Source organism: Hyla sarda, unplaced genomic scaffold, assembly GCF_029499605.1.
Source record: "Hyla sarda isolate aHylSar1 unplaced genomic scaffold, aHylSar1.hap1 scaffold_1108, whole genome shotgun sequence".
In the NCBI taxonomy this organism is placed as follows: domain Eukaryota; kingdom Metazoa; phylum Chordata; class Amphibia; order Anura; family Hylidae; genus Hyla; species Hyla sarda.
The window spans coordinates 85,223-100,160 of NW_026607728.1; the positions used below are offsets into that span (position 1 = coordinate 85,223).

A 14,938-nucleotide genomic window follows, 5' to 3' on the forward strand; every position below is an offset into this window, starting at 1 on the left:
AAGCAATGCATGGTCAATGTACAGCAATGACACACCTGTGTGAACAGCCAGGAGACCCCCCCCCCCCCCCCCATGTTATGTTACATAGTTACATAGTTAGTACGGTCGAAAAAAGACATATGTCCATCAAGTTCAACCAGGGAATTAAGGGGTAGGGGTGTGGCGCGATATTGGGGAAGGGATGAGATTTTATATTTCTTCATAAGCATTAATCTTATTTTGTCAATTAGGAACATTCAGCACCCACCCGCTATCAAGGCAGCTGCCTATCATGTCATGCCCTACCTGCACAGGTGTGCTGGCTACTCAAATGATCCAATTAAGGAGGCCATTTAGTCAGCAGCAGCAGAAGTCCTGTGCCTGGACGCTCCAACAGCGGCCAGACACAAGCAGAAGCAGCAGAAGCAGCAGCACCACCTTTTGTTTTTTGGCTGCAGCAGCAGCAAGGCCCACAGGGCTGGCTAGCTGGCTAGCCAGCAAGCAGGTAGCAATGAAAGTAGGAATCTTTCTTTTTAACCCTGTAAGGGGGTGGTGCACTGTACCCGAAGATACTGCCATATCGGGTCAATGCATAGGGCGACGGAAGCAAGCTTCGAAATCGGCCCCCGTTCTCAAAAATCCATTTAATATATGGTCCCCAGATAGGGGACGTATCAGATATTAAACTGATAAGAACAGATACTACACTTGATCTTAGCCAAAAGGCCGAGAAGCGATAACCGTGAAAGGGGCGGGCCCAACAAGGTCCCCTTCATGGGCACTATCACTGCTTGCTGTCAGGGAGGCTGCCAGACAATTTTCCATGCACACTCTGGGCTGGGGGGCAGTCAACCACCAGTACACACAGCAGAACCTAAACCCATACCATTATTGCTAAGCAGCAAGACAGGGGCCCATTGCACTCCCACGGGGCCTTTTTAAATGCAATCCATAACCCGGATTTGCCAGGAACCCTTCTTACTCCTCCTACTTGCATGTGACACTGGGCTTAGGATCTGCATAGGAAACACACACACAAGCACACACCTACCTTTGTTGCCTGCAGATGCCTCCTTGGCTGTCCCCAAACGGTATCAAACCAACACCCACGGGAAGCTGTAAGCATAGAGGACATGCCTGCACCCCATTGGACTTACCTGTGTGGGTTAAATCCGGGTTATTTGACAACCTATGGCGGTGATGGTTCTGCTCAGGCAGAGCAGTGCTGATGCTCCTCATAAAGCTGTCGCTGCTGTGAAGGTTCTAGGTGACATCACAAATCCCTATGGTTACATACACAACAAAGCTGGGTTGTTGTTGTTTACACTCTGCAAGGCCTGTGGAAGTGAGTGACATCATAGCACTGTAGTTCTGAGGGTTCTAGATGGATGCAACAATCTCCTGTTGCTTCTATGAAGGCCGTAATAGACGACATCACCAAACAGCTCCATAGTCACATACACAGCAAAGGAGAGATGTTGTTTACACCTAGTGATGTCAGTGGTATTGAGTGACATCACAGCACAGTGCTAAGGCTCCTGGGCCTGGACACAGCAGCGGCTGCAATATCTCAACGGAGAATACGTTTATATATATGTGTGTGTGTGCGCGTATATATATATATATATATATATATATATATATATATATATCTCCGCCGAAATCACTTTTAAACCCATTTCCACCTTTTTTTCCCTTCTCTTTCTCTCACTTTTTTTTCACGTTTTTTTACGTTTTTCTCCTTTTCGCCTCTTTTCTGGGCGTATTATTCTTCTTTTTCTTCTTTTTTTTCGTCTAATGCATACCCCATCAGTGCAGCAATGCTTATTCAATACCGCCAGCAGATGGAGACACTGGGGGATAATTTTCTAAGGATTTATACTGATTTTTCCTGTCTGAATTTGTCGCACAGAAAGTTGCAGGCCAAATATGTGTGACATTTCTGCGACTTTAGCTTCTAGAGCATTTTTACAACATTATACATAGGTGCTGAATACATAAAAAGCGACTGTTCAGCGACAGACAAGTCGCATCGGCTGAAAGTAGGCCAGAATGTCAGTCCATGTTGGAGCAGGTTTAGATACAGTCTAAAGTATAGATCTCAAAGTCTGTGCACAGAATTTAGCAAGGGCCTCGCACCTTCTGATGCATCAGGTAGGTGCACAATAGCATAGCCTAACCCTCTGTACTTTGGTCTATATTGATGCGGGACATAGACAGCCAGCTGATGACCAATCCATTAGTGCAATGGATGGCTGGAAGCATTTGTCTTTGCCTTTGCAATACCACAGAAGCAATGCATGGTCAATGTACAGCAATGACACACCTGTGTGAACAGCCAGGAGACCCCCCCCCCCCCCCCCCATGTTATGTTACATAGTTACATAGTTAGTACGGTCGAAAAAAGACATATGTCCATCAAGTTCAACCAGGGAATTAAGGGGTAGGGGTGTGGCGCGATATTGGGGAAGGGATGAGATTTTATATTTCTTCATAAGCATTAATCTTATTTTGTCAATTAGGAACATTCAGCACCCACCCGCTATCAAGGCAGCTGCCTATCATGTCATGCCCTACCTGCACAGGTGTGCTGGCTACTCAAATGATCCAATTAAGGAGGCCATTTAGTCAGCAGCAGCAGAAGTCCTGTGCCTGGACGCTCCAACAGCGGCCAGACACAAGCAGAAGCAGCAGAAGCAGCAGCACCACCTTTTGTTTTTTGGCTGCAGCAGCAGCAAGGCCCACAGGGCTGGCTAGCTGGCTAGCCAGCAAGCAGGTAGCAATGAAAGTAGGAATCTTTCTTTTTAACCCTGTAAGGGGGTGGTGCACTGTACCCGAAGATACTGCCATATCGGGTCAATGCATAGGGCGACGGAAGCAAGCTTCGAAATCGGCCCCCGTTCTCAAAAATCCATTTAATATATGGTCCCCAGATAGGGGACGTATCAGATATTAAACTGATAAGAACAGATACTACACTTGATCTTAGCCAAAAGGCCGAGAAGCGATAACCGTGAAAGGGGCGGGCCCAACAAGGTCCCCTTCATGGGCACTATCACTGCTTGCTGTCAGGGAGGCTGCCAGACAATTTTCCATGCACACTCTGGGCTGGGGGGCAGTCAACCACCAGTACACACAGCAGAACCTAAACCCATACCATTATTGCTAAGCAGCAAGACAGGGGCCCATTGCACTCCCACGGGGCCTTTTTAAATGCAATCCATAACCCGGATTTGCCAGGAACCCTTCTTACTCCTCCTACTTGCATGTGACACTGGGCTTAGGATCTGCATAGGAAACACACACACAAGCACACACCTACCTTTGTTGCCTGCAGATGCCTCCTTGGCTGTCCCCAAACGGTATCAAACCAACACCCACGGGAAGCTGTAAGCATAGAGGACATGCCTGCACCCCATTGGACTTACCTGTGTGGGTTAAATCCGGGTTATTTGACAACCTATGGCGGTGATGGTTCTGCTCAGGCAGAGCAGTGCTGATGCTCCTCATAAAGCTGTCGCTGCTGTGAAGGTTCTAGGTGACATCACAAATCCCTATGGTTACATACACAACAAAGCTGGGTTGTTGTTGTTTACACTCTGCAAGGCCTGTGGAAGTGAGTGACATCATAGCACTGTAGTTCTGAGGGTTCTAGATGGATGCAACAATCTCCTGTTGCTTCTATGAAGGCCATAATAGACGACATCACCAAACAGCTCCATAGTCACATACACAGCAAAGGAGAGATGTTGTTTACACCTAGTGATGTCAGTGGTATTGAGTGACATCACAGCACAGTGCTAAGGCTCCTGGGCCTGGACACAGCAGCGGCTGCAATATCTCAACGGAGAATACGTTTATATATATGTGTGTGTGTGCGCGTATATATATATATATATATATATATATATATATATATATATATATATTTCTCCGCCGAAATCACTTTTAAACCCATTTCCACCTTTTTTTCCCTTCTCTTCCTCTTACTTTTTTTTCACGTTTTTTTACGTTTTTCTCCTTTTCGCCTCTTTTCTGGGCGTATTATTCTTCTTTTTCTTCTTTTTTTTCGTCTAATGCATACCCCATCAGTGCAGCAATGCTTATTCAATACCGCCAGCAGATGGAGACACTGGGGGATAATTTTCTAAGGATTTATACTGATTTTTCCTGTCTGAATTTGTCGCACAGAAAGTTGCAGGCCAAATATGTGTGACATTTCTGCGACTTTAGCTTCTAGAGCATTTTTACAACATTATACATAGGTGCTGAATACATAAAAAGCGACTGTTCAGCGACAGACAAGTCGCATCGGCTGAAAGTAGGCCAGAATGTCAGTCCATGTTGGAGCAGGTTTAGATACAGTCTAAAGTATAGATCTCAAAGTCTGTGCACAGAATTTAGCAAGGGCCTCGCACCTTCTGATGCATCAGGTAGGTGCACAATAGCATAGCCTAACCCTCTGTACTTTGGTCTATATTGATGCGGGACATAGACAGCCAGCTGATGACCAATCCATTAGTGCAATGGATGGCTGGAAGCATTTGTCTTTGCCTTTGCAATACCACAGAAGCAATGCATGGTCAATGTACAGCAATGACACACCTGTGTGAACAGCCAGGAGACCCCCCCCCCCCCCCCCCCCATGTTATGTTACATAGTTACATAGTTAGTACGGTCGAAAAAAGACATATGTCCATCAAGTTCAACCAGGGAATTAAGGGGTAGGGGTGTGGCGCGATATTGGGGAAGGGATGAGATTTTATATTTCTTCATAAGCATTAATCTTATTTTGTCAATTAGGAACATTCAGCACCCACCCGCTATCAAGGCAGCTGCCTATCATGTCATGCCCTACCTGCACAGGTGTGCTGGCTACTCAAATGATCCAATTAAGGAGGCCATTTAGTCAGCAGCAGCAGAAGTCCTGTGCCTGGACGCTCCAACAGCGGCCAGACACAAGCAGAAGCAGCAGAAGCAGCAGCACCACCTTTTGTTTTTTGGCTGCAGCAGCAGCAAGGCCCACAGGGCTGGCTAGCTGGCTAGCCAGCAAGCAGGTAGCAATGAAAGTAGGAATCTTTCTTTTTAACCCTGTAAGGGGGTGGTGCACTGTACCCGAAGATACTGCCATATCGGGTCAATGCATAGGGCGACGGAAGCAAGCTTCGAAATCGGCCCCCGTTCTCAAAAATCCATTTAATATATGGTCCCCAGATAGGGGACGTATCAGATATTAAACTGATAAGAACAGATACTACACTTGATCTTAGCCAAAAGGCCGAGAAGCGATAACCGTGAAAGGGGCGGGCCCAACAAGGTCCCCTTCATGGGCACTATCACTGCTTGCTGTCAGGGAGGCTGCCAGACAATTTTCCATGCACACTCTGGGCTGGGGGGCAGTCAACCACCAGTACACACAGCAGAACCTAAACCCATACCATTATTGCTAAGCAGCAAGACAGGGGCCCATTGCACTCCCACGGGGCCTTTTTAAATGCAATCCATAACCCGGATTTGCCAGGAACCCTTCTTACTCCTCCTACTTGCATGTGACACTGGGCTTAGGATCTGCATAGGAAACACACACACAAGCACACACCTACCTTTGTTGCCTGCAGATGCCTCCTTGGCTGTCCCCAAACGGTATCAAACCAACACCCACGGGAAGCTGTAAGCATAGAGGACATGCCTGCACCCCATTGGACTTACCTGTGTGGGTTAAATCCGGGTTATTTGACAACCTATGGCGGTGATGGTTCTGCTCAGGCAGAGCAGTGCTGATGCTCCTCATAAAGCTGTCGCTGCTGTGAAGGTTCTAGGTGACATCACAAATCCCTATGGTTACATACACAACAAAGCTGGGTTGTTGTTGTTTACACTCTGCAAGGCCTGTGGAAGTGAGTGACATCATAGCACTGTAGTTCTGAGGGTTCTAGATGGATGCAACAATCTCCTGTTGCTTCTATGAAGGCCATAATAGACGACATCACCAAACAGCTCCATAGTCACATACACAGCAAAGGAGAGATGTTGTTTACACCTAGTGATGTCAGTGGTATTGAGTGACATCACAGCACAGTGCTAAGGCTCCTGGGCCTGGACACAGCAGCGGCTGCAATATCTCAACGGAGAATACGTTTATATATATGTGTGTGTGTGCGCGTATATATATATATATATATATATATATATATATATATATATATATTTCTCCGCCGAAATCACTTTTAAACCCATTTCCACCTTTTTTTCCCTTCTCTTCCTCTTACTTTTTTTTCACGTTTTTTTACGTTTTTCTCCTTTTCGCCTCTTTTCTGGGCGTATTATTCTTCTTTTTCTTCTTTTTTTTCGTCTAATGCATACCCCATCAGTGCAGCAATGCTTATTCAATACCGCCAGCAGATGGAGACACTGGGGGATAATTTTCTAAGGATTTATACTGATTTTTCCTGTCTGAATTTGTCGCACAGAAAGTTGCAGGCCAAATATGTGTGACATTTCTGCGACTTTAGCTTCTAGAGCATTTTTACAACATTATACATAGGTGCTGAATACATAAAAAGCGACTGTTCAGCGACAGACAAGTCGCATCGGCTGAAAGTAGGCCAGAATGTCAGTCCATGTTGGAGCAGGTTTAGATACAGTCTAAAGTATAGATCTCAAAGTCTGTGCACAGAATTTAGCAAGGGCCTCGCACCTTCTGATGCATCAGGTAGGTGCACAATAGCATAGCCTAACCCTCTGTACTTTGGTCTATATTGATGCGGGACATAGACAGCCAGCTGATGACCAATCCATTAGTGCAATGGATGGCTGGAAGCATTTGTCTTTGCCTTTGCAATACCACAGAAGCAATGCATGGTCAATGTACAGCAATGACACACCTGTGTGAACAGCCAGGAGACCCCCCCCCCCCCCCCATGTTATGTTACATAGTTACATAGTTAGTACGGTCGAAAAAAGACATATGTCCATCAAGTTCAACCAGGGAATTAAGGGGTAGGGGTGTGGCGCGATATTGGGGAAGGGATGAGATTTTATATTTCTTCATAAGCATTAATCTTATTTTGTCAATTAGGAACATTCAGCACCCACCCGCTATCAAGGCAGCTGCCTATCATGTCATGCCCTACCTGCACAGGTGTGCTGGCTACTCAAATGATCCAATTAAGGAGGCCATTTAGTCAGCAGCAGCAGAAGTCCTGTGCCTGGACGCTCCAACAGCGGCCAGACACAAGCAGAAGCAGCAGAAGCAGCAGCACCACCTTTTGTTTTTTGGCTGCAGCAGCAGCAAGGCCCACAGGGCTGGCTAGCTGGCTAGCCAGCAAGCAGGTAGCAATGAAAGTAGGAATCTTTCTTTTTAACCCTGTAAGGGGGTGGTGCACTGTACCCGAAGATACTGCCATATCGGGTCAATGCATAGGGCGACGGAAGCAAGCTTCGAAATCGGCCCCCGTTCTCAAAAATCCATTTAATATATGGTCCCCAGATAGGGGACGTATCAGATATTAAACTGATAAGAACAGATACTACACTTGATCTTAGCCAAAAGGCCGAGAAGCGATAACCGTGAAAGGGGCGGGCCCAACAAGGTCCCCTTCATGGGCACTATCACTGCTTGCTGTCAGGGAGGCTGCCAGACAATTTTCCATGCACACTCTGGGCTGGGGGGCAGTCAACCACCAGTACACACAGCAGAACCTAAACCCATACCATTATTGCTAAGCAGCAAGACAGGGGCCCATTGCACTCCCACGGGGCCTTTTTAAATGCAATCCATAACCCGGATTTGCCAGGAACCCTTCTTACTCCTCCTACTTGCATGTGACACTGGGCTTAGGATCTGCATAGGAAACACACACACAAGCACACACCTACCTTTGTTGCCTGCAGATGCCTCCTTGGCTGTCCCCAAACGGTATCAAACCAACACCCACGGGAAGCTGTAAGCATAGAGGACATGCCTGCACCCCATTGGACTTACCTGTGTGGGTTAAATCCGGGTTATTTGACAACCTATGGCGGTGATGGTTCTGCTCAGGCAGAGCAGTGCTGATGCTCCTCATAAAGCTGTCGCTGCTGTGAAGGTTCTAGGTGACATCACAAATCCCTATGGTTACATACACAACAAAGCTGGGTTGTTGTTGTTTACACTCTGCAAGGCCTGTGGAAGTGAGTGACATCATAGCACTGTAGTTCTGAGGGTTCTAGATGGATGCAACAATCTCCTGTTGCTTCTATGAAGGCCGTAATAGACGACATCACCAAACAGCTCCATAGTCACATACACAGCAAAGGAGAGATGTTGTTTACACCTAGTGATGTCAGTGGTATTGAGTGACATCACAGCACAGTGCTAAGGCTCCTGGGCCTGGACACAGCAGCGGCTGCAATATCTCAACGGAGAATACGTTTATATATATGTGTGTGTGTGCGCGTATATATATATATATATATATATATATATATATATATATATATATATTTCTCCGCCGAAATCACTTTTAAACCCATTTCCACCTTTTTTTCCCTTCTCTTCCTCTTACTTTTTTTTCACGTTTTTTTACGTTTTTCTCCTTTTCGCCTCTTTTCTGGGCGTATTATTCTTCTTTTTCTTCTTTTTTTTCGTCTAATGCATACCCCATCAGTGCAGCAATGCTTATTCAATACCGCCAGCAGATGGAGACACTGGGGGATAATTTTCTAAGGATTTATACTGATTTTTCCTGTCTGAATTTGTCGCACAGAAAGTTGCAGGCCAAATATGTGTGACATTTCTGCGACTTTAGCTTCTAGAGCATTTTTACAACATTATACATAGGTGCTGAATACATAAAAAGCGACTGTTCAGCGACAGACAAGTCGCATCGGCTGAAAGTAGGCCAGAATGTCAGTCCATGTTGGAGCAGGTTTAGATACAGTCTAAAGTATAGATCTCAAAGTCTGTGCACAGAATTTAGCAAGGGCCTCGCACCTTCTGATGCATCAGGTAGGTGCACAATAGCATAGCCTAACCCTCTGTACTTTGGTCTATATTGATGCGGGACATAGACAGCCAGCTGATGACCAATCCATTAGTGCAATGGATGGCTGGAAGCATTTGTCTTTGCAATACCACAGAAGCAATGCATGGTCAATGTACAGCAATGACACACCTGTGTGAACAGCCAGGAGACCCCCCCCCCCCATGTTATGTTACATAGTTACATAGTTAGTACGGTCGAAAAAAGACATATGTCCATCAAGTTCAACCAGGGAATTAAGGGGTAGGGGTGTGGCGCGATATTGGGGAAGGGATGAGATTTTATATTTCTTCATAAGCATTAATCTTATTTTGTCAATTAGGAACATTCAGCACCCACCCGCTATCAAGGCAGCTGCCTATCATGTCATGCCCTACCTGCACAGGTGTGCTGGCTACTCAAATGATCCAATTAAGGAGGCCATTTAGTCAGCAGCAGCAGAAGTCCTGTGCCTGGACGCTCCAACAGCGGCCAGACACAAGCAGAAGCAGCAGAAGCAGCAGCACCACCTTTTGTTTTTTGGCTGCAGCAGCAGCAAGGCCCACAGGGCTGGCTAGCTGGCTAGCCAGCAAGCAGGTAGCAATGAAAGTAGGAATCTTTCTTTTTAACCCTGTAAGGGGGTGGTGCACTGTACCCGAAGATACTGCCATATCGGGTCAATGCATAGGGCGACGGAAGCAAGCTTCGAAATCGGCCCCCGTTCTCAAAAATCCATTTAATATATGGTCCCCAGATAGGGGACGTATCAGATATTAAACTGATAAGAACAGATACTACACTTGATCTTAGCCAAAAGGCCGAGAAGCGATAACCGTGAAAGGGGCGGGCCCAACAAGGTCCCCTTCATGGGCACTATCACTGCTTGCTGTCAGGGAGGCTGCCAGACAATTTTCCATGCACACTCTGGGCTGGGGGGCAGTCAACCACCAGTACACACAGCAGAACCTAAACCCATACCATTATTGCTAAGCAGCAAGACAGGGGCCCATTGCACTCCCACGGGGCCTTTTTAAATGCAATCCATAACCCGGATTTGCCAGGAACCCTTCTTACTCCTCCTACTTGCATGTGACACTGGGCTTAGGATCTGCATAGGAAACACACACACAAGCACACACCTACCTTTGTTGCCTGCAGATGCCTCCTTGGCTGTCCCCAAACGGTATCAAACCAACACCCACGGGAAGCTGTAAGCATAGAGGACATGCCTGCACCCCATTGGACTTACCTGTGTGGGTTAAATCCGGGTTATTTGACAACCTATGGCGGTGATGGTTCTGCTCAGGCAGAGCAGTGCTGATGCTCCTCATAAAGCTGTCGCTGCTGTGAAGGTTCTAGGTGACATCACAAATCCCTATGGTTACATACACAACAAAGCTGGGTTGTTGTTGTTTACACTCTGCAAGGCCTGTGGAAGTGAGTGACATCATAGCACTGTAGTTCTGAGGGTTCTAGATGGATGCAACAATCTCCTGTTGCTTCTATGAAGGCCATAATAGACGACATCACCAAACAGCTCCATAGTCACATACACAGCAAAGGAGAGATGTTGTTTACACCTAGTGATGTCAGTGGTATTGAGTGACATCACAGCACAGTGCTAAGGCTCCTGGGCCTGGACACAGCAGCGGCTGCAATATCTCAACGGAGAATACGTTTATATATATGTGTGTGTGTGCGCGTATATATATATATATATATATATATATATATATATATATATTTCTCCGCCGAAATCACTTTTAAACCCATTTCCACCTTTTTTTCCCTTCTCTTCCTCTTACTTTTTTTTCACGTTTTTTTACGTTTTTCTCCTTTTCGCCTCTTTTCTGGGCGTATTATTCTTCTTTTTCTTCTTTTTTTTCGTCTAATGCATACCCCATCAGTGCAGCAATGCTTATTCAATACCGCCAGCAGATGGAGACACTGGGGGATAATTTTCTAAGGATTTATACTGATTTTTCCTGTCTGAATTTGTCGCACAGAAAGTTGCAGGCCAAATATGTGTGACATTTCTGCGACTTTAGCTTCTAGAGCATTTTTACAACATTATACATAGGTGCTGAATACATAAAAAGCGACTGTTCAGCGACAGACAAGTCGCATCGGCTGAAAGTAGGCCAGAATGTCAGTCCATGTTGGAGCAGGTTTAGATACAGTCTAAAGTATAGATCTCAAAGTCTGTGCACAGAATTTAGCAAGGGCCTCGCACCTTCTGATGCATCAGGTAGGTGCACAATAGCATAGCCTAACCCTCTGTACTTTGGTCTATATTGATGCGGGACATAGACAGCCAGCTGATGACCAATCCATTAGTGCAATGGATGGCTGGAAGCATTTGTCTTTGCCTTTGCAATACCACAGAAGCAATGCATGGTCAATGTACAGCAATGACACACCTGTGTGAACAGCCAGGAGACCCCCCCCCCCCCCATGTTATGTTACATAGTTACATAGTTAGTACGGTCGAAAAAAGACATATGTCCATCAAGTTCAACCAGGGAATTAAGGGGTAGGGGTGTGGCGCGATATAGGGGAAGGGATGAGATTTTATATTTCTTCATAAGCATTAATCTTATTTTGTCAATTAGGAACATTCAGCACCCACCCGCTATCAAGGCAGCTGCCTATCATGTCATGCCCTACCTGCACAGGTGTGCTGGCTACTCAAATGATCCAATTAAGGAGGCCATTTAGTCAGCAGCAGCAGAAGTCCTGTGCCTGGACGCTCCAACAGCGGCCAGACACAAGCAGAAGCAGCAGAAGCAGCAGCACCACCTTTTGTTTTTTGGCTGCAGCAGCAGCAAGGCCCACAGGGCTGGCTAGCTGGCTAGCCAGCAAGCAGGTAGCAATGAAAGTAGGAATCTTTCTTTTTAACCCTGTAAGGGGGTGGTGCACTGTACCCGAAGATACTGCCATATCGGGTCAATGCATAGGGCGACGGAAGCAAGCTTCGAAATCGGCCCCCGTTCTCAAAAATCCATTTAATATATGGTCCCCAGATAGGGGACGTATCAGATATTAAACTGATAAGAACAGATACTACACTTGATCTTAGCCAAAAGGCCGAGAAGCGATAACCGTGAAAGGGGCGGGCCCAACAAGGTCCCCTTCATGGGCACTATCACTGCTTGCTGTCAGGGAGGCTGCCAGACAATTTTCCATGCACACTCTGGGCTGGGGGGCAGTCAACCACCAGTACACACAGCAGAACCTAAACCCATACCATTATTGCTAAGCAGCAAGACAGGGGCCCATTGCACTCCCACGGGGCCTTTTTAAATGCAATCCATAACCCGGATTTGCCAGGAACCCTTCTTACTCCTCCTACTTGCATGTGACACTGGGCTTAGGATCTGCATAGGAAACACACACACAAGCACACACCTACCTTTGTTGCCTGCAGATGCCTCCTTGGCTGTCCCCAAACGGTATCAAACCAACACCCACGGGAAGCTGTAAGCATAGAGGACATGCCTGCACCCCATTGGACTTACCTGTGTGGGTTAAATCCGGGTTATTTGACAACCTATGGCGGTGATGGTTCTGCTCAGGCAGAGCAGTGCTGATGCTCCTCATAAAGCTGTCGCTGCTGTGAAGGTTCTAGGTGACATCACAAATCCCTATGGTTACATACACAACAAAGCTGGGTTGTTGTTGTTTACACTCTGCAAGGCCTGTGGAAGTGAGTGACATCATAGCACTGTAGTTCTGAGGGTTCTAGATGGATGCAACAATCTCCTGTTGCTTCTATGAAGGCCATAATAGACGACATCACCAAACAGCTCCATAGTCACATACACAGCAAAGGAGAGATGTTGTTTACACCTAGTGATGTCAGTGGTATTGAGTGACATCACAGCACAGTGCTAAGGCTCCTGGGCCTGGACACAGCAGCGGCTGCAATATCTCAACGGAGAATACGTTTATATATATGTGTGTGTGTGCGCGTATATATATATATATATATATATATATATATATATATATATTTCTCCGCCGAAATCACTTTTAAACCCATTTCCACCTTTTTTTCCCTTCTCTTCCTCTTACTTTTTTTTCACGTTTTTTTACGTTTTTCTCCTTTTCGCCTCTTTTCTGGGCGTATTATTCTTCTTTTTCTTCTTTTTTTTCGTCTAATGCATACCCCATCAGTGCAGCAATGCTTATTCAATACCGCCAGCAGATGGAGACACTGGGGGATAATTTTCTAAGGATTTATACTGATTTTTCCTGTCTGAATTTGTCGCACAGAAAGTTGCAGGCCAAATATGTGTGACATTTCTGCGACTTTAGCTTCTAGAGCATTTTTACAACATTATACATAGGTGCTGAATACATAAAAAGCGACTGTTCAGCGACAGACAAGTCGCATCGGCTGAAAGTAGGCCAGAATGTCAGTCCATGTTGGAGCAGGTTTAGATACAGTCTAAAGTATAGATCTCAAAGTCTGTGCACAGAATTTAGCAAGGGCCTCACACCTTCTGATGCATCAGGTAGGTGCACAATAGCATAGCCTAACCCTCTGTACTTTGGTCTATATTGATGCGGGACATAGACAGCCAGCTGATGACCAATCCATTAGTGCAATGGATGGCTGGAAGCATTTGTCTTTGCCTTTGCAATACCACAGAAGCAATGCATGGTCAATGTACAGCAATGACACACCTGTGTGAACAGCCAGGAGACCCCCCCCCCCCCCCCCATGTTATGTTACATAGTTACATAGTTAGTACGGTCGAAAAAAGACATATGTCCATCAAGTTCAACCAGGGAATTAAGGGGTAGGGGTGTGGCGCGATATTGGGGAAGGGATGAGATTTTATATTTCTTCATAAGCATTAATCTTATTTTGTCAATTAGGAACATTCAGCACCCACCCGCTATCAAGGCAGCTGCCTATCATGTCATGCCCTACCTGCACAGGTGTGCTGGCTACTCAAATGATCCAATTAAGGAGGCCATTTAGTCAGCAGCAGCAGAAGTCCTGTGCCTGGACGCTCCAACAGCGGCCAGACACAAGCAGAAGCAGCAGAAGCAGCAGCACCACCTTTTGTTTTTTGGCTGCAGCAGCAGCAAGGCCCACAGGGCTGGCTAGCTGGCTAGCCAGCAAGCAGGTAGCAATGAAAGTAGGAATCTTTCTTTTTAACCCTGTAAGGGGGTGGTGCACTGTACCCGAAGATACTGCCATATCGGGTCAATGCATAGGGCGACGGAAGCAAGCTTCGAAATCGGCCCCCGTTCTCAAAAATCCATTTAATATATGGTCCCCAGATAGGGGACGTATCATATATTAAACTGATAAGAACAGATACTACACTTGATCTTAGCCAAAAGGCCGAGAAGCGATAACCGTGAAAGGGGCGGGCCCAACAAGGTCCCCTTCATGGGCACTATCACTGCTTGCTGTCAGGGAGGCTGCCAGACAATTTTCCATGCACACTCTGGGCTGGGGGGCAGTCAACCACCAGTACACACAGCAGAACCTAAACCCATACCATTATTGCTAAGCAGCAAGACAGGGGCCCATTGCACTCCCACGGGGCCTTTTTAAATGCAATCCATAACCCGGATTTGCCAGGAACCCTTCTTACTCCTCCTACTTGCATGTGACACTGGGCTTAGGATCTGCATAGGAAACACACACACAAGCACACACCTACCTTTGTTGCCTGCAGATGCCTCCTTGGCTGTCCCCAAACGGTATCAAACCAACACCCACGGGAAGCTGTAAGCATAGAGGACATGCCTGCACCCCATTGGACTTACCTGTGTGGGTTAAATCCGGGTTATTTGACAACCTATGGCGGTGATGGTTCTGCTCAGGCAGAGCAGTGCTGATGCTCCTCATAAAGCTGTCGCTGCTGTGAAGGTTCTAGGTGACATCACAAATCCCTATGGTTACATACACAACAAAGCTGGGTTGTTGTTGTTTA

At 46.4% G+C, this 14,938-nt stretch overlaps 7 non-coding genes across 7 annotated transcripts; all 7 read right to left on the reverse strand.

Annotated features, from left to right (window-relative positions):
- Positions 1 to 526: 526 nt before the first annotated feature.
- On the reverse strand, positions 527 to 717 carry LOC130301059 (U2 spliceosomal RNA). The gene has a single exon (XR_008851777.1). It is a non-coding gene; the product is annotated as a U2 spliceosomal RNA (small nuclear RNA).
- A 2,080-nt stretch (positions 718 to 2,797) lies between these two features.
- LOC130301060 (U2 spliceosomal RNA) lies at positions 2,798 to 2,988 on the reverse strand. The gene has a single exon (XR_008851778.1). It is a non-coding gene; the product is annotated as a U2 spliceosomal RNA (small nuclear RNA).
- Positions 2,989 to 5,078: 2,090 nt separating this feature from the next.
- LOC130301061 (U2 spliceosomal RNA) lies at positions 5,079 to 5,269 on the reverse strand. The gene has a single exon (XR_008851779.1). It is a non-coding gene; the product is annotated as a U2 spliceosomal RNA (small nuclear RNA).
- Positions 5,270 to 7,353: 2,084 nt separating this feature from the next.
- Positions 7,354 to 7,544, reverse strand: LOC130301062 (U2 spliceosomal RNA). Its single transcript, XR_008851780.1, has one exon. It is a non-coding gene; the product is annotated as a U2 spliceosomal RNA (small nuclear RNA).
- Positions 7,545 to 9,620: 2,076 nt separating this feature from the next.
- On the reverse strand, positions 9,621 to 9,811 carry LOC130301063 (U2 spliceosomal RNA). Its single transcript, XR_008851781.1, has one exon. It is a non-coding gene; the product is annotated as a U2 spliceosomal RNA (small nuclear RNA).
- A 2,078-nt stretch (positions 9,812 to 11,889) lies between these two features.
- On the reverse strand, positions 11,890 to 12,080 carry LOC130301064 (U2 spliceosomal RNA). The gene has a single exon (XR_008851782.1). It is a non-coding gene; the product is annotated as a U2 spliceosomal RNA (small nuclear RNA).
- A 2,081-nt stretch (positions 12,081 to 14,161) lies between these two features.
- Positions 14,162 to 14,352, reverse strand: LOC130301076 (U2 spliceosomal RNA). Its single transcript, XR_008851793.1, has one exon. It is a non-coding gene; the product is annotated as a U2 spliceosomal RNA (small nuclear RNA).
- Positions 14,353 to 14,938: the final 586 nt, after the last annotated feature.